Raw genomic sequence first — 18,940 nt, forward strand, 5'->3', positions numbered from 1 at the left:
GACACCTGTCCACAACCTCAAACAGTCACACTCCAAACTACACTATGGCCAAGACCAAAGAGCTGTCAAAGGACACCAGAAACAAAATTGTAGACCTGCACCAGGCTGGGAAGACTGAATCTGCAATAGGTAAGCAGCTTGGTTTGAAGAAATCAACTGTGGGAGCAATTATTAGGAAATGGAAGACATACCACTGATAATCTCCCTCGATCTGGGGCTCCACGCAAGATCTCACCCCGTGGGGTCAAAATGATCACAAGAACGGTGAGCAAAAATCCCAGAACCACACGGGGGGACAAAGTGAATGACCTGCAGAGAGCTGGGACCAAAATAACAAAGCCTACCATCAGTAACACACTACGCCGCCAGGGACTCAAATCCTGCAGTGCCAGACGTGTCCCCTTGCTTAAGCCAGTACATGTCCAGGCCCGTCTGAAGTTTGCTAGAGAGCATTTGAATGATCCAGAAGAAGATTGGGAGAATGTCATATGGTCAGATGAAACCAAAATAAAACTTTTTGGTAAAAACTCAACTCGTTGTGTTTTGGAGGACAAAGAATGCTGAGTTGCATCCAAAGAACACCATACCTACTGTGAAGCATGGGGGTGGAAACATCATGCTTTGGGGCTGTTTTTCTACAAAGGGACCAGGATGACTGATCCGTGTAAAGGAAAGAATGAATGGGGCCATGTATTGTGAGATTTTGAGTGAAAACCTCCTTCCATCAGCAAGGGCATTGAAGATGAAACGTGGCTGGGTCTTTCAGCATGACAATGATCCCAAACACACCGCCCGGGCAACGAAGGAGTGGCTTCGTAAGAAGCATTTCAAGGTCCTGGAGTGGCCTAGCCAGTCTCCAGATCTCAACCCCATAGAAAATCTTTGGAGGGAGTTGAAAGTCCGTGTTGCCCAGCAACAGCCCCAAAACACCACTGCGCTAGAGGAGATCTGCATGGAGGAATGGGCCAAAATACCAGCAACAGTGTATGAAAACCTTGTGAAGACTTACAGAAAACGTTTGACCTCTGTCATTGCCAACAAAGGGTATATAACAAAGTATTGAGAAACTTTTGTTATTGACCAAATACTTATTTTCCATCATAATTTGCAATTAAATTAATAAAAAATCCTACAATGTGATTTTCTGGATTTTTAGTTGAAGTGTACCTATGATGAAAATTACAGGCCTCATCTTTTTAAGTGGGAGAACTTGCACAATTGGTTGCTGACTAAATACTTTTTTGCCCCACTGTATGTGTTGCCACCCTAGGGTCACACACTACTCATGAAGCAAATTTAGAACTTTTACTAATCAAAAACAAAAAATAACGTCAAATACTGTCAAATGTGAAAAATACCATGATGTGATATTTTGGCCATATCGCCCCGCCCTAGGTGAGGAGAGAAGTTTCCTCCTGCGCCTGGTGGAGACACCTGATTGGTGGACTTAATCACATATTACAACAGACGAGTGAGTGCAAATCGGCCTTTAACTCCACCTATACAACAGTCTTAGGACTATACATCCTTTAAACAGGGTTCTCATGAAATGTTCAGTAGTTAAACTGAATTTCTGAGATCTCTATACAAAAATACTGTCCAACAGCTAGATCCATGTCTAGCTGTAGATCCAACATCCATGTCCATGTAGATCCAACAGCTAGATCCATGGTTCAATGTCTAATTTAACTGATTAATGTATGATAATGTATAACGACAACTTACACTGCCATAAATGCAAGGACAGGAAAAATGTTTTGTCGTACGATTTTGGACAAATCCTTTAAGACAACCATTAAAAAGGGGTAAACAGGTTTTAAATCAACTTGTGAATTTTATTGAATATAACCATGTTCTCCCCTTAATGTAATTACTTTTTTGGTGTGGGGGCAGATTATTAATTTATCAAACAAAAAAAAGTTGTCCAGCATAGGAAATCCTCACTTGTAGCCTTGTTTATTAAAATATTCATATCTCCTTTCCCTTCATACCTACATAGAGCTGCCATTTCAGGCATCACTTCAGGGGACAGGGCAGCAGAGCCACAACATATCCTTGATCTTTTCCTCAACCTTATGCCAGTCTTGGTCCCCTCTGTCATATCGCTCTACTTCCCAGCCTGGGGCCCTGACCTCAGCCCTGCTCGGCAGTCTTCTACTGGATGGAGAGTCTGTGTATAGACTGGTATGGAACTCCTTCCTGCTGCTAGCCAGCGTCAAACTGGTCAACTGTACTATCAAGCTGGACAGCCTTCAGGTAAGACATAATCACCCTCCCTCCCCCCAAAAAATATATATACAATACCAGTCAAAAGTTTGGAAACACTTACTCATTCCAGGTTTTTTTATTTTAAATTTCTACTATTTTCTACATTGTAGAATTGAGTTAATTTTGGGAATTTCTTTCCTTCTTAATGTGTTTGAGTCAATCAGTTGTATTGTAATAAGGTAGGGGTGGTATACAGAAGATGGCCCTATTGGTAAAAGACCAAGTCCATATTATGTCAAGAAGTGCTGAAATAAGCAAAGAGAAACAACAGTCCATCATTACTTTAAGACGTGAAGGTCTGTCAATTGGGGAAATTTAAAGAACTTTGAACATGCAGTCGCAAAAACCATCAAGCGCTATGATGAAACTGGCTCTCATGAGGACCACCACAGGACCCAGAGTCACCTCTGCTGCAGAGGATAAGTTCATTAGAGTTCCCAGCCTCAGAAATTGCAGCCCAAATAAATGCTTCACAGAGTTCAAGTAACAGACGCATCTCAGCATCAACTGTTCAGAGGAGACTTTGAATCAGGCCTTCATGGTCGAATTGCTGCAAAAAAAACACTACTAAAGGACACCAATAAGAAGAGACCTGCTTTGGCTAAGAAACACGAGCAATGGACATTAGACTGGTGGAAATCTGTCCTTTGCTCTGGAGTCCAAATTGTAGATTTTTTTGTTCCAACCGCCGTGTCTTTGTGAAATGCAGAGTAGGTGAACGAATATCTGCATGTGTATTTCACACCATGAAGCATTAGAGGATGTGGTGTGGTGTGATGTGGGGGTGCTTTGCTGGTGACATTGTTTGCTACATGATTCCATATGTGTTATTTCATAGTTTTGATGTTTTCACTATTACTGTACAATGTACAAAATAAAGTAAAACCCTTGAATAAGTATGTGTGTACTAACTTTTGGTACTGGTACTGTGTATATATGTATATTTTAGAGCCGTAATGGCTAAATATTATTTATGTAACTGCGTATTGGCTGCCTTTGAGTTTCAGAAGTTCACCACAACATCCTAAGATCATGCTATAACGGAGGCTATTTTAGTATTACTGATACCTACAAATTACTACATGCTGCAATGTGTAGTTTGCTGATAAGCTCCATTCTAGCGATAAGATCCATTCTAGTGATCCTACTACTACAGTTGAGACGCGCAACTACCGCCGTACTCATCCCCCTACCATTCAGCCTTTAAAATGCTAATGAGATAAATAAATAAATTACAACCACCTTCTGCGAACATCTGGGAGTTCAACAGCTAACTGTTTTTAACTCAAGGGCACACTGTCCGCTGCTACCTACATTCCTATGTAGTCTTATTGTCACCCAGCTTCTCCACCTCTCCCATCCCAGTCATAAAGAGAGGATGAGAGATTGGCCTGCACTGCTTATCTGCATGTCATCAAATCAAATGTTATTTGTCACATGCACCGAATACCACAGATGTAGACCTTAACGTGAAATGCTTACTTTACACAAGACCTTAACCAACAATGCAGTTTAAAAATAAAAATGGAGTTAAGAAAGTATTGACTTTTTGCTTTAGTTTATTTAGTAACACAATAAAATGGCAATAACTAGACTATATATAGGGGGTACTGGTACCGAGTCAATGTGTGGGGGTACAGGGTGATTGAGATTATTTGTACATGTAGGTAGGGGTAAAGTGACAATGCATGGTTAATAAACAGCAAGTAGCAGCAGTGTAAAAACAAAGGGGGGGGGGTCAATGCAAATAGTTAGGTTGGCCATTTGACTAATTATTCAGCAGTCTTATGGATTGGGGGTAGAAGCTGTTAAGGAGACTTGGTGCACCGGTACTGCTTGCTGTGTGATAGCAGAGAGAACAGTATGACTTGGGTGGCTGGAGTCTTTGACTATTTTTTTGGGCCTTCCTCTGACATTGTGTAGTACGTAGGTCCTAGATAGCAGGAAGCGTGCCCCCATTGATGTACTGGACTGTACGCACTACCCTCCGTAGCGCCTTACGGTCAGATGCAGCGCAGTTGCCATCCCAGTGTGCTGATGCAACCGGGCACGATGCTCTCAATGGTGCAGCTGTATTACTTTTTGAGGATCTGGGGACCCATGCCAAATCTTTTCAGTTTCTTGAGGCGGAAAGCCATTGTCGTGCCCTCTTTACGACTGTCCTGGTGTGTTTGGACCATAGTAGTTTGTTGGCGATGTGGTCACCAAGGAACTTGAAGCTCTCAACCTGCTCCACTACAGCACCGTCGATGAGAATGGGGGCGTGCTTGGCCCTCCTTTTTCTGTAGTCCACAATCAGCTCCTTTTGTCTTGCTCACATTGAGGGAGAGGTTGTTGTCCTGGCACCACACTGCCAGGTCTCTGACCACCTCCCTATAGGCTGTCTCATCGTTGTCGGTGATCAGACCTACCATTGTTGTCGTCAGCAAACTTAATGATGGTGTCGGAGTCGTGTTTTGTCATGCAGTCGTGAATGAACAGTGAGCACAGGAGGGGACTAAGCACACACTCCTGAGGTGCCCCCGTGTTGAGGATCAGCGTAGCTGATGTGTTGTCTACCGTTACCACCTGGGGGCGGCCCGTCAGGAAGTCCAGGATCCGGTTGCAGAGGGAGGTGTTTAGTCCCAGGGTCCTTAGCTTAGTGATGCGCTATGTACTATGGCGTTGAACGCTGAGCTGTAGTCAATGAACAACATTCTCAGAAAGGTGTTCCTTTTGTCCAGATGGGAAAGAGCTGTGTGATTGCGGTTGCGTGATCTGTTGGGGCGGTATGAAAATTGGAGAATGATGCTGTTTATATGAGCCATGACCATCCTTTCAAAGCACTTCATTGCTACCGATGTGAGCGCTACAGGGCGGTAGTCATTTAGACAGGTTACCTTTGCTTTCCTCGGCACAGCGACTATGGTGCTTCACTTGAAATATGTATCTATTACATACTCGGTCAGGGAGAGATTGAAAATGTCAGTTGGTCCACACATGCTCGGAGTGGTAATCCGTCTGGCCCTGCGGCTTTGTGAATGTTGACCTGTTTAAAAGTCTTGCTCACATCAGCTACAGAGAACGTGATCACACAGTCGCCTGGAACAGCTGGTGCTGTCATGCAGGCTTCAGTGTTGCTTGCCTCGAAGTGAGCATAAAATGCATTTCGCCCGTCTGGTAGGCTCATGTCACTGGGCAGCTCGCGGCTGCATTTCTCTTTGTAGTCTGTTATAGTTTGCAAGCCCTGCCACATCCGACGAGCGTCGGAGCCGGTGTAGAAGGATTCAATTTTAGTCCTGTATTGACGCTTTGCAAGTTCGATGGTTCGTCGGAGGGCATAGTGGGATTTCTTATAAGCGTCCGCATTAGTGTCCTGCTCCTTGAAAGTGGCAGCTCTCTGAAATCCATGGCTTCTGTTTGGGATATGTATGTACGGTCACTGTGGGGGCGATGTCGTCGATGCACTTATTGATGAAGCCGGTGTCTGATGTGGTATTCTCCTTAATATCATTGGATGAGGGTGAGAGGGAGCTTTGTACGCTTTTCTGTGTGTGGAGTGAAGGTGGTCTAGAGTTGTTTTATTTCCCCCTCCCTGTGGTTGCACATGTGACATGCTGGTAGAAATGAGGTAAAACGGATATAAGTTTGCCTGCATTAAAGTCTCCGGCCACTAGGAGCACCGCTTCTGGATGAGCATTTTCTTGTTTGCTTATGGCCTTAACCTCTAGCGTCGAGCAATCCCGTATCCGGTAGCGTAATCATAGCCTCAAGCTCATTACCATAACGCAACGTTTCCTATTCATGAAAATCGCAAATGAAATTAACAACACTGTCATCTCAGATTTTCAAAATATGCTTTTCAACCAAAGCTACACAAGCATTTGTGTAAGAGTATTGATAGCCTAGCATAGCATTAAGCCTAGCATTCAGCAGGCAACATTTTCACAAAAACAAGAAAAGCATTCAAATAAAATCATTTACCTTTGAAGAACTTCGGATGTTTTCAATGACTAGACTCTTAGTTAGATAGCAAATGTTAATTTTTTCCAAAAATATTATTTGTGTAGACGAAATAGCTCCGTTTTGTTCATCACGTTTGACTAAGAAAAAGACCGGAAAATGCAGTCACTTACAACGCCAAACTTTTTCTGTAACATCAGTTCTGTGGGACTCACAGACAATATCTTTGCAGTTTTGGAAACGTCAGAGTGTTTTCTTTCCAAAGCTGTCAATTATATGCATAGTCGAGCATATTTTCATGACAAAATATCTTGTTTAAAACGGGAACGTTTTTCATCCAAAAAATTAAAATAGCGCCCCCTATATCCAAGAAGTTAAACAGCTTGTTGAGTGCAGTCTTAGTGCCAGCATCGGTTTGTGGTGTGGGTAAATAGACGGCTACGAAAAATATAGGTAGTGTGGTCTACAGCTTATTGAGGTACTCTAACTCAGTCGAGCAATACCTCGAATCTTCCTTAATATTAGACATTGCGCACCAGCTGTTGACAAATACACACACCACCACCTTTTTTCAAAACACAACCCAACCAAGCCGCACTGCTTCTTGACACAATGCCCATCCAACCCGGAAGCCAGCCGCACCAATGTGTCGAAGGAAACACAGTGCACCTGGTGACCTGGTCAGCGTGCGCTGCGCCCGGCCCGCCACAGGAGTTGCTAGTGCGCGATGAGACAAGGAAAGCCCTGCCGGCCAAACCCTCCCTAACCCGGACGATGCTGGGCCAATTGTGCGCCGCCCCATGGGCCTCCCGGTCGTGGCCGGCTGCGACAGAGCCTAGACTCGAACCCAGAATCTCTGGTGGCACAGCTAGCACTGCGATGCAGTGCCTTAGACTCCTGCGCCACCCAGGCGCAGAGGTCTATTACTAGGAATATTGATTCAGGGAAGCAGACAGAGCACCATATGGCGACAGAGGCGGTTAGCTGGCTTCGTGCATCGCAAATGAGAATGCAGATATCCTCCCTGACATGCAAATGGGCTTTTTATTTTTTTTACACTTTTCACTACCTTTGGCCATGCAAGAGAGAGAGAGGAGGGGGGGGGGGGGGGGGGGTGTAAGAGAGGAGAAAAACCCTTACCAAGCTTTGAGCTGTTATTTTCCCTGACACTTTATGTTTTGGTCAGAGAGCTGAAAAAGAGAGAGTTGGACATTTTTATCGCTGGATCAGCACTTAACTCTACCATTGTATGTTGGTTCTTAGTGGGTTGTCATGTGTGTGTTCAGGTGGTTCAAGCACTAGTACAGTAGTTTTATTTATTTAGTTGTACTTTGAGTGACCCCATCTATGTATTGTGCTGTTTGTACAAAAGCGAACTCTCTCATATTCACTTGTCTGTTTGTTGTTCCACTTAAATACTCCCCCACACACTCACTAACTCCTAAAAGGTGGTCCTCTGTAGCCCAGTGTGGTCCACTGTTGCCCAATGTGGTAGAGCATGGCACTTTCAACGCCATGATAGTAGGTTTGATTCCCGGGACCAACCATACAAAAACAAGTATGCGTGTATGACTAAGTTGCTTCTACTCATGCATGTTTGCAATCCAGTGTCATATGGCATTAACCTCTTCTAACGAGGCTAATTTAAACTGCTAGGTGAAAATATAATTTCTCACTTTGGCCATCTAAGTCATGGTGGCCTTGAGTGGGACGTCCGTGAGGTACTTGAGCGTCAGTATAAACACGCTGAAGAGTTGAAGAAATAATGCAGCTGCCATTTCCAATTAAGTCCTTATCTTTGAAGAGGGCTGATGTCAGCGGTGGTTTTGAGGCGGAGGAGCCCCAGTGTTCTTCGCAGGTTGATGTGGAGCTTTGATGTCAGCACATAATCTACAAAATGTTTGTCTCTGCCTCACTGTTTGTGTGAGCACTTGTCTTTGTGTGTGTGTGTAGGCAAATCGTGGCAGGGGATGGATGGGATCATAACGTCTGTGTTGCTGTGTCGGCAGGCTCAGGCTAAAGTGGAGATTGCTCCTCTAAATGAGACTATTTCATTTGCAGCGGTCCAGTAGTGCTGGTTGGGTGAGGACAGACAGGTACATTTTCCTGATGGTCTTAAAACTAAAAGGAGTCCACTTAAGGAAAACTCAGCAGTAAGCACATTCTATTCTCTTTTATCTCTGGACCACCACTACACAGGACTCCCAATGAAGACTTACTAGAAAAGATAACCAACAGGTTGTGCAGGACAGCAGAAAAGTACGTAAAGAACTTGATAATGTGTGATGGTTAAAAATATCCCCATCAGATAAAACCCAAACGATGTATAACAAGCTGTGTGTTACCTTTACCAGGCTGTAAGCCTTTTGTCCATTGACACAGTGCTGTAATGCATCAAACTCTTTACTTGAGTAGCAATTTTCATCCCGTTTTTTCTAGATGATTATGTAGTTGTGATATGATTGATTACCTGCATTATCATGATATTGATGACTGACACAAACTTAAGACATTCTAGAGAATGTTAACATTTTACAGTCACGGTAGTGAGATCGGTCAGTTCGAGCCATAATGTTGACATTTCTCATTGGTTGAGACTGGAAGCACCCACCGAGCTGAGATATAAAACTTTTATACTGAGTCTGCCATTCTGTTATTTCCCCATCAGCATGTATGCTCCATTAGATTCAGGCCCCAATATATGAGCAATTTATTATTTCTCTCGCTGCTCTTAATCAGTTTAGGGAGATTTGGAGTATGACTTGCTGGGCCACAGAAATAGAAAAGCATTTCACAGCAACAGGGCTCATGTCAGCATTGACATATCCTCTGCTCTAAATGTATTTACTTTTATTTAACTAGGCAACACAACTTCAAGATGACATCCCTTCCTCAAACTGCTAATGCTTTTGTTCTCCCCACTGAAACCCAGCCCAGTTAGGAATCAGAAGGAAACAGTTTGACCCGGAGAATTTGCCAGCCAAGGCCCTTACAACAGGAAGGCTGCTGGTGTTTTTCCTTTCTACTCGGTTCTGATTTGCTCAAGTCAAGTTGCATTGCATGATTTTACAAGTAGAAACGGCAGGTTCGTCAGGTATCATTCGTCTGTACTGTTGCTACACTATATATACAAAGTATGTGGACACCCCTTCAAATTAGTGGATTTGGCTATTTCAGCCACACCCGTTGCTGACAGGTGTATAAAATCGAGCACACAGCCATGAATTCTCCATAGACAAACATTGGCAATATAATGTCCTTACTGAAGAGCTCAGTGACTTTCAACATGGCACTGTCATAGGATGCCACCTTTCCAACAAGTTGGTTCCTGAAGTTTCTGCACTGTTACATGGAACCCAAACCGGCCATCGCGCATACATTTATTTTGTCCCCCGACACCAAACGCGATCACAACACACAGGTTAAAATATCAAAACAAGGGCCTCCCGGGTGGCGCAGTGGTCTAAGGCATGCTATGTGGTGGTCTAAGGTCTAGCTATGCCACCAGCTATGCCACCAGAGACTCTGGGTTCGAGCCCAGGCTCTGTCACAGTCGGCCGCGACCGGGAGGCCCATGCACGCGGACCAGGTTGCGAGGTGTCTGGCATTTCCTCCGACACATTGATGCGGCTGGCTTCCGGGTTGGATGTGCACTGTGTTCAGAAGCAGTGCGGCTTGGTTGGGTTGTGTTTTGGCGGAAGCATGGCTCTCGACCTTCGCCTCTCCCGAGTCCGTACGGGAGTTGCAGCGATGAGACAAGACAGTAACTACTAACAATTGGATACCACGATATTGGGGAGAAAAAGGGGGTGAAAATAAATTAATAATAAAATATCAAAACAAACTCGGAACCAATTACATTAATTTGGGGACTCTTTGCATCAACTTAATGTAATTGTCAATAAAAGCCTTTGACACTTATGAAATGCTTGTATTTATACTTCAGTATTCCATACTGGCCACACCACAGTACTGACAAAAATATCTAAAGACACTGAAGCAGCAAACTTTGTGTAAATTAATATTTGTGTTATAGGTCGACCGATTAATCGGAATGGCTGGGACGATTTGTAAAAGTTTTCATAACCGTCGGAAATTGTTATTTTTGGACACCGATTTGGCTGATTTAAAAACAACAAAAAAATAATATATATATATTTTTTAATATAGATTTATTTTTTACGCCTTTAATCTTTATTTAACTAGGCAAGTCGGTTAAGAACGCATTCTTATTTTCAATGACAGCCTAGGAACGGTGGCTGCTTTGTTCAGGGGCAGAACGACAGATTTTTTTACCTTGCCAGCTCCGGGATTCAATCCTGCAACCTTTCTGTTAACTAGTCCAACGCTCTAACCACCTGCCTCTCATTGCACTCCACGAGGAGCCTGCCTGTTACGCGAATGCAGTAAGCCAAGGTAAGTTGCTAGCTAGCATTAAACTTATCTTATAAAAATCAATCAATCATAATCACTAGTTAACTACACATGGTTGTTGATATTACTAGTTTATCTAGCATGTCCTGCGTTGCATATAATCGATGCTCATTCGCGAAAAACGACGGTCCTTGCTCCAATGTGTACCTAACCATAAACATCAATGCCTTTCTTAAAATCAATACACAGAAGTATATATTTTTAAACCTGCATATTTAGCTAAAATAAATCCAGTTTAGCAGGCAATATTAACCAGGTGAAATTGTGTCACTTCTCTTGCGTTCATTGCACGCAGAGTCAGTGTATATGCAACCGGTTGGGCTGCCTAAATTGCCAGAATTTTACGTAATTAAGACATAACATTGAAGGTTGTGCAATGTAACAGCAATATTTAGTCTTATGGATGCTACCAGTTAGATAAAATACGTAACGGTTCCGTATTTCACTGAAAGAATAAACGTCTTGTATTTCTGTGTTATAATTAAGTCTATGATTTGACTGAGCGATGGTAGGCACCAGCAGGCTCGTAAGCATTCATTCAAACAGCACTTTCGTGCTGGGCCGCGGCTTTTGTGAAGCGATGGGTAACGATTCTTCGACGGTGGCTGTTGTCGATGTGTTCCTGGTTTGAGCCCAGGTAGGAGCGAGGAGAGGGATGGAAGCTATACTGTTACACTGGCAATACTAAAGTGCCTAAAAGAACATCCAATAGTCAAAGGTTAATGAAATTCAAATGGTATAGAGAGAAATAGTCCTATAATTCCTATAATAACTACAACCTAAAACTTCTTACCTGGGAATATTGAAGACTCATGTTTAAAGGAACCACCAGCTTTCATATCTTCTCATGTTCTGAGCAATGAACTTAAACGTTAGCTTTCTTTCATGGCACATATTGCACTTTTACTTTCTTCTCCAACACTTTGTTTTTGCATTATTTAAACCAAATTGAACATGTTTCATTATTTATTTGAGGCTAAATTGATTTTATTGATCTATTATATTAAGTTAAAATAAGTGTTCATTTAGTATTGTAATTGTCATTATTACAAATTAATAAAAATCGGCCGATTTAATCGGTATCTGCTTTCTTTGGTCCTCCAATAATCGATATCGGTATTGACGTTGAAAACTCATAATCGGTCGACCTCTAATTTGTGTCCTTCGGAAAACTTTTTGTCATGATTGTACTCATGAACATTCATTCTGAAATATTAATGCTCAGTTTGTTGCCACGCGTTACGGTACCACGTATCGCTAGCAGCATTTTCAAATAGCGATTTATGCTAGCTGTTTGGATGAATGACTGTGTTTTTGTAAATGTGCAATAAGCATGAAACAATTAAAGTTTCAAAGAAAATTGTATTTTTCACATGCGCCAAATACAACAGGTGTTCTGGCCTTACAGTGAAATGCTTACTTACTAGCCCTTAACCAACAATGCAGTTTTAAATTAATTATATAAGGAATTGGCAACTTGTTTTCATTGAGAAATAAGGTAGGCAACTTGATTTCAACATCTGAACAAAGTGGACAGGCTAGCATGCTGTTCAAACAGTTGGAGATGAACAGAAGGTTGTGTTCATAACAATTCAACTGCTTTGTGTTAGCTGAATTCTGAGCTTGTGAAATTATACCTAGATCTAAATTGTCTAAACTTGAAGTGTGTGTATATATATATATATATATATATATATATATATATACACAGTGGGGAAAAAGGGTATTTAGTCAGCCACCAATTGTGCAAGTTCTCCCACTTAAAAAGATGAGAGAGGCCTGTAATTTTCATCATAGGTACACTTCAATTATGACAGACAAAATTAGAAAAGAAATCCAGAAAATCACATTGTAGGATTTTTTATACATTTATTTGCAAATTATGGTGGAAAATAAGTATTTGGTCAATAACAAAAGTTTATCTCAATACTTTGTTATATACCCTTTGTTGGCAATGACAGAGGTCAAACGTTTTCTGTAAGTCTTCACAAGGTTTTCACACACTGTTGCTGGTATTTTGGCCCATTCCTCCATGCAGATCTCCTCTAGAGCAGTGATGTTTTGAGGCTGTTGCTGGGCAACACGGACTTTCAACTCCCTCCAAAGATTTTCTATTGAGATCTGGAGACTGGCTAGGCCACTCCAGGACCTTAAAATGCTTCTTACGAAGCCACTCATTCGTTGCCCGGGCGGTGTGTTTGGGATCATTGTCATGCTGAAAGACCCAGCAACGTTTCATCATCAATGCCCTTGCTGATGGAAAAAGGTTTTAACTCAAAATCTCAACAATACATGGCCCCATTCATTCTTTCCTTTACACGGATCATTCGTCCTGGTCCCTTTGCAGAAAAACAGCCCCAAAGCATGATGTTTCCACCCCCATGCTTCACAGTAGGTATGGTGTTCTTTGGATGCAACTCAGCATTCTTTGTCCTCCAAAAACGACGAATTGAGTTTTTACCAAAAAGTTATATTTTGGTTTCATCTGACCATATGACATTCTCCCAATCTTCTTCTGGATCATCCAAATGCTCTCTAGCAAACTTCAGACGGGCCTGGACATGTACTGGCTTAAGCAGGGGGACACGTCTGGCACTGCAGGATTTGCTTCCCTGGCGGCGTAGTGCGTTACTGATGGTAGGCTTTGTTACTTTGGTCCCAGCTCTCTGCAGGTCATTCACTAGGTCCCCCTGTGTGGTTCTGGGATTTTTGCTCACCGTTCTTGTGATACTTTTGACCCCACGGGGTGAGATCTTGCGTGGAGCCCCAGATCGAGGGAGATTATCAGTGGTCTTGTATGTCTTCCATTTCCTAATAATTGCTCCCACAGTTGATTTCTTCAAACCAAGCTGCTTACCTATTGCATATTCAGTCTTCCCAGCCTGGTGCAGGTCTACAATTTTGTTTTTGGTGTCCTTTGACAGCTCTTTGGTCTTGGCCATAGTGGAGTTTGGAGTGTGACTGTTTGAGGTTGTGGACAGGTGTCTTTTATACTGATAACAAGTTCAAACAGGTGCCATTAATACAGTTAACGAGTGGAGGACAGAGGAGTCTCTTAAAGAAGAAGTTACAGGTCTGTGAGAGCCAGAAATCTTGCTTGTTTGTAGGTGACCAAATACTTATTTTCCACCATAATTTGTAAATAAATTCATTAAAAATCCTACAATGTGGTGTTCTGTATTTTTCCTTCTCGTTTTGTCTGTCACAGTTGAAGTGTACCTATGATAAAAATTACAGGCCTCTCATCTTCTTAAGTGGGAGAACTTGCACAATTGGTGGCTGACTAAATACTTTTTTGCCCCAGTGTGTGTGTGTGTGTGTGTGTGTGTGTGTGTGTGTGTGTGTGTGTGTGTGTGTGTGTGTGTGTGTGTGTGTGTGTGTGTGTGTGTGTGTGTGTGTGTGTGTGTGTGTGTGTGTGTGTGTGTGTGTGTGTGTGTGGGTGGGTCATGACGTGGCCCTCTTTGGGTATTGTGAGTGGCTTCCCCCTCTCCCTCCAACACCCAGGTTCTATTATCCCAGGTCGTAAATTCAATATCCTTGTTTTGGAGAATGTGTGAACGGTCGGTGGAAACGACAGCTACTACCTGGTCCGTTTTGTTTCATGTTTGTGACCTCATGAGAGACAATACAGCCACATTACCATAACTCTGTTTATACAGGAGCCTCTTATGAGGTTTGCGTCTAATTATTGTATAAAATGAATGAGTAAAGATGAAACTATTTGTGAAATTATGTAATGTGATTTTAAACTGTTAATGTCAGATAATTGTATTCCCTTTTTAACTAAGTCATTGGCACGCCTCCATGAGCACCGACATGCATGATCTGGCTCATGGGACAGCCCTTTTCTACTGTTAGAAATAAAACCCCCATCTGAAGAAATCCTCTTGAGACCACGACTACCTCGGTCAGCTGAGTGGGCGAAGGTTGAGTAGAGACCACAAAAACCTCAGTATAAGCTAAGGTTATAATGGTTGTTGAATTCCTAACCATACCACGTGGAGCATTGGCTACACGGGTGAAAATGGTTCAACTCTGAGACTATCGATCCCGACAGAATAAGAGCAAATCTTTGATACTAATTGCTAGTCTGAAGCTAGGAATTATGTGAACCTGAGATGCGAGGACCGACAACCGCCAAAACATATTTTCTATAAGAACATTTCTGAATGCCTGGTACGGCAATTGCTCGGCCTCCGACCGCAAGGCACTTCATAGGGTAGTGCGTATGGCCCAGTACATCACTGGGGCAAAGCTGCCTGCCATCCAGGACCTCTACACCAGGCGGTGTCAGAGGAAGGCCCTGACAATTGTCAAAGACCCCAGCCACCCCAGTCATAGACTGTTCTCTCTACTACCGCATGGCAAGCGGTACCAGAGTGCCAAGTCTATGACAAAAAGGCTTCTCAACAGTTTTTACCCCCAAGCCATAAGACTACTGAACAGGTAACCAAATGGTTACCCGGACTATTTGCATTGCGTGCCCCCCCCCCCCCAACCCCTCTTTTACGCTGCTGCTACTCTCTGTTTATCTTATATGCATAGTCACTTTAACTATACATTCATGTACATACTATCTCAATTGGCCCGACCAACCAGTGCTCCCGCACATTGGCTAACCGGGCTATCTGCATTGTTTCCCATCACCTGCCAACCCCTCTTTTTACGCTACTGCTACTCTCTGTTCATCATATATGCATAGTCACTTTAACCATACTACCTCAATAAGCCTGACTAACCGGTGTCTGTATATAGCCTTGCTACTCTTATTTTCAAATGTCTTTTTACTGTTTTATTTCTTTACTTACCTACACACACACACTTTTTTTCTCCCCACTATTGGTTAGAGCCTGTAAGTAAGCATTTCACTGTAAGATCTACACCTGTTGTATTTGGCGCACGTGACAAATAAACGTTGATTTGATTTGGTACTCTGAAGTATCCATTCTAACTACGAAATACTCCAGGGAAGCAGTGAGACGCTTGGATGAACTTTCCAACAGAAAGACGGACAATTCCAACAGAGATCACAATGACATACTGAGCGTAAATATATATTAATTGCAATTATTCCCGAACGAGTGAACGTTCATGTGCAAAGGATTAGCATTTCAATTAATATAATTATCAACTGTGTAGTGACTAATTTTTGTCTTTCCCGCCCTTCTCAGTCCACACCCACTTCCCTTTGTCCGCCAAGACGTCATATCGGCTTCGCCCACTAGGGAACCTCCCCTATCATTTCCTTGTAACTATATCTATTGTTTGTTTATGCATTTCTGTAGTTAGTTAGTAAATAAATGATTAAGACAATTGGTGTATGGATGACTCATAGTAAAGGCTGGGTTCGTGCAGATAACCAACGTTTTACGACGTTTGGAATGAGACTAATGTGAGGTAAAGAATAATTATTTAATTGATCAGATATTAAATATTTTCCTTGGTGCCCCGACTTCCTAGTTAATTACATTTACATGATTAGTTTAATCACGTAATAATAATTAGAGAATTGATTTGATAAAATAAGTATAAAATATAATGATGTCAGACACGACTATATATATATATATATATATATATATATATATATACATACATACATACACACACACACACACACACACACACACACACACACACACACACACACGCAGAGGAGAAATTCTCCAGATACATTTGAAGTCGGAAGTTTTTCACAATTCCTGACATTTTAATCCTGGTAAAAATTCCCTGTTTTAGGTCAGTTAGGATCACTTTATTTTAAGAATGTGAAATGTCAGAATAATATTAGAGAATTATATATTTCTGCTTCAATTTCTTTCATCACAATTAGTATTTGGTAGCATTGCCTTAAACAATTTAAACTTGGGTCAAATGTTTTAGGTAGCCTTCCACAAGCTTCCCACAAATACGTTGGGTGTATTTTGGCCCATTCCTCCTGACAGAGCTGGTGTGACTGAGTCAGGTTTGTAGGCCTCATTGCTCGCACACGCTTGTTCAGTTCTACCAACACATTTTCCATGGGCTTGAGGTCAGGGCTTTGTGATGGCCACTCCAATACCTTGACTTTGTTGTCCTTAAGCCATTTTTCCACAACTTTGGAAGTATGCTTGGGGTTATTGTCCATTTGGACGACCCGTTTGCGACCCAAGCTTTAACTTCCTGACAGATGTCTTGAGATGTTGCTTCAATATATCCACATCATTTTCCTTCCTTATGACGCCATCTATTTTGTGACGTGCACCAGTCCCTCCTGCAACAAAGCACCCCCACAACATGATGCTGCCACCCCCGTGCTTCATGGTTGGGATGGTGTTCTTCGGCTTGCAAGCATCCCCCTTTTTCCTCCAAACATAACGATGGTCATTATGGCCAAACAGTTCTATTTTTGTTTAATCAGACCAGAGGACATTTCTCCAAAAAGTACGATCTTTGTCCCCATGTGCAGTTGCAAACCGTAGTCTGGCTTTTTTTATGGCGGTTTTGGAGCAGTGGCTTCTTCATGGCTGAGTGGCCTTTCAGGTTATGTCAACATAAGACTCCTTTTACTGTGGATATAGATACTTTTGTACCTGTTTCCTCCAGCATCTTCACAAGGTCCTTTGCTGTTGTTCTGGGTTTTATTTTCACTTTTCGCACCAAAGTACGTTTATCTCCAGGAGACAGAATGCGTCTCCTTCCTGAGCTGTATGATGGCTGCGTGGTCCCATGGTGTTTATACTAGCGTACTATTGTTTGTAAACTTGCGTACTATTGTTTGAACGTGGTACATTCAGGCGTTTGGAAATTGCTCCCAAGGATGAACCAGACTTGTGTAGGTGTACAATTAATTTTTTTCAGATCTTGGCTAATTTCTTTTGATTTTCCATGATGTCAAGCAAAGAGGCACTGAGTTTGAAGGTAGGCCTTGAAATACATCCACAGGTACACCTCCAATTTACTCAAATTACTTAAATTAGCCTATCAGAAGCTTCTAAAGCGATGAAATAATGCTCAAAGTACATGTCCTAAACAACTTGCCCAAACTAGTTTTTTAACAATACATTTATGGAGTGGCTGAAAAACAAGTTTTTTTTATTTTTTTTCACCTTTATTTAACCAGGTAGGCTCGTTGAGAACAAGTTCTCATTTGCAACTGCGACCTGGCCAAGATAAAGCAAAGCAGTTCAACACATACAACAACAGAGTTACCCATGGAATAAACCAACATACAGTAGAAGGGAAAAAAAGAAACGTGTATATACAGTGTGTGCAAATTAGGTAAAATAAGGGAGGTAAGGTAATAAAATAGGCCATACTGGCGAGGTAATTACGATATAGCAATTAAACACTGGAGTGATAGATGTGCAAGTAGAGATACTGGTGATACTAATGACTCCAACCTAAGTGTATGTAAACTTCTGACTTCAACTGTGTGTATATATGTGTGTGTGTGTGTGTGTGTGTTAGTGTGCATAATTTTAATTAATTAGCTGGTTACTCACTAGCACGTGGGCTTGTGCTTGAGATTGTTTGAGACCAATGTTCATTTTCTATAATGCCTGCTGCAGTATTAGTGAATGTGCATTATGCATGGTTCTGGTTAAATTTGTAACAAAAATGACATTTGTATTGAAAGACCTGACAATCAGGGATTATAAAAATTTAAAAAAAGTAAGAATGCACAACTATTTTGATAAATTATTAGTGGCTCTTATGGTTGTGGGTGGAATATGTGTAATTTCATAAGCTCTGACTTAATTTTGATTAATGTTGACCGCTTTAAATGCAGTGTATTTGACTGTTAATTGTACAACAAAGATTATTTAGAGAACGTTTAAAAGATAAAGATATACACTACCGTTCAGAAGCTTGGGGTCACTTAGAAATGTCCTTGTTTTGAAAGAAAAATGATGCAGCCTAGAAGGCCAGCATCCCGGAGTAGCCTCTTCACTGTTGACGTTGAAACTGGTGTTTTGCGGGTACTATTTAATGAAGCTGCCAGTTGAGTACTTGTGAGGCGTCTGTTTCTCAAACTAGACACTAATGTAGCTGTCTTATTGCTCAGTTGTGCACCTGGGCCTCCCACTCCTTCTATTCTGATTAGAGCCAGTTTGCTCTGTTCTGGGTAGGGAGTAGTATGCAGCGTTGTACGAGATCTTCAGTTTCTTGGCAATTTCTCGCATGGAAAAGCCTTCATTTCTCAGAACAAGAATAGACTGAAGAGTTTCAGAAGAAAGTTATTTGTTTCTGGCCATTTTGAGCCTGTAATGAAACTCACAAATGCTGATGCTCCAGATACTCAACTAGTCTTAAA

General features: G+C 42.0%; 1 pseudogene; it reads left to right on the plus strand.

The window, feature by feature from the left end:
- LOC139382000 (tetratricopeptide repeat protein 27-like) overlaps positions 1 to 18,940 on the plus strand; it is a 145,730-nt pseudogene that overhangs the window by 12,087 nt on the left and 114,703 nt on the right.

The sequence above is a fragment of the Oncorhynchus clarkii genome, chromosome 23, assembly GCF_045791955.1.
Source record: "Oncorhynchus clarkii lewisi isolate Uvic-CL-2024 chromosome 23, UVic_Ocla_1.0, whole genome shotgun sequence".
Taxonomy (NCBI): domain Eukaryota; kingdom Metazoa; phylum Chordata; class Actinopteri; order Salmoniformes; family Salmonidae; genus Oncorhynchus; species Oncorhynchus clarkii.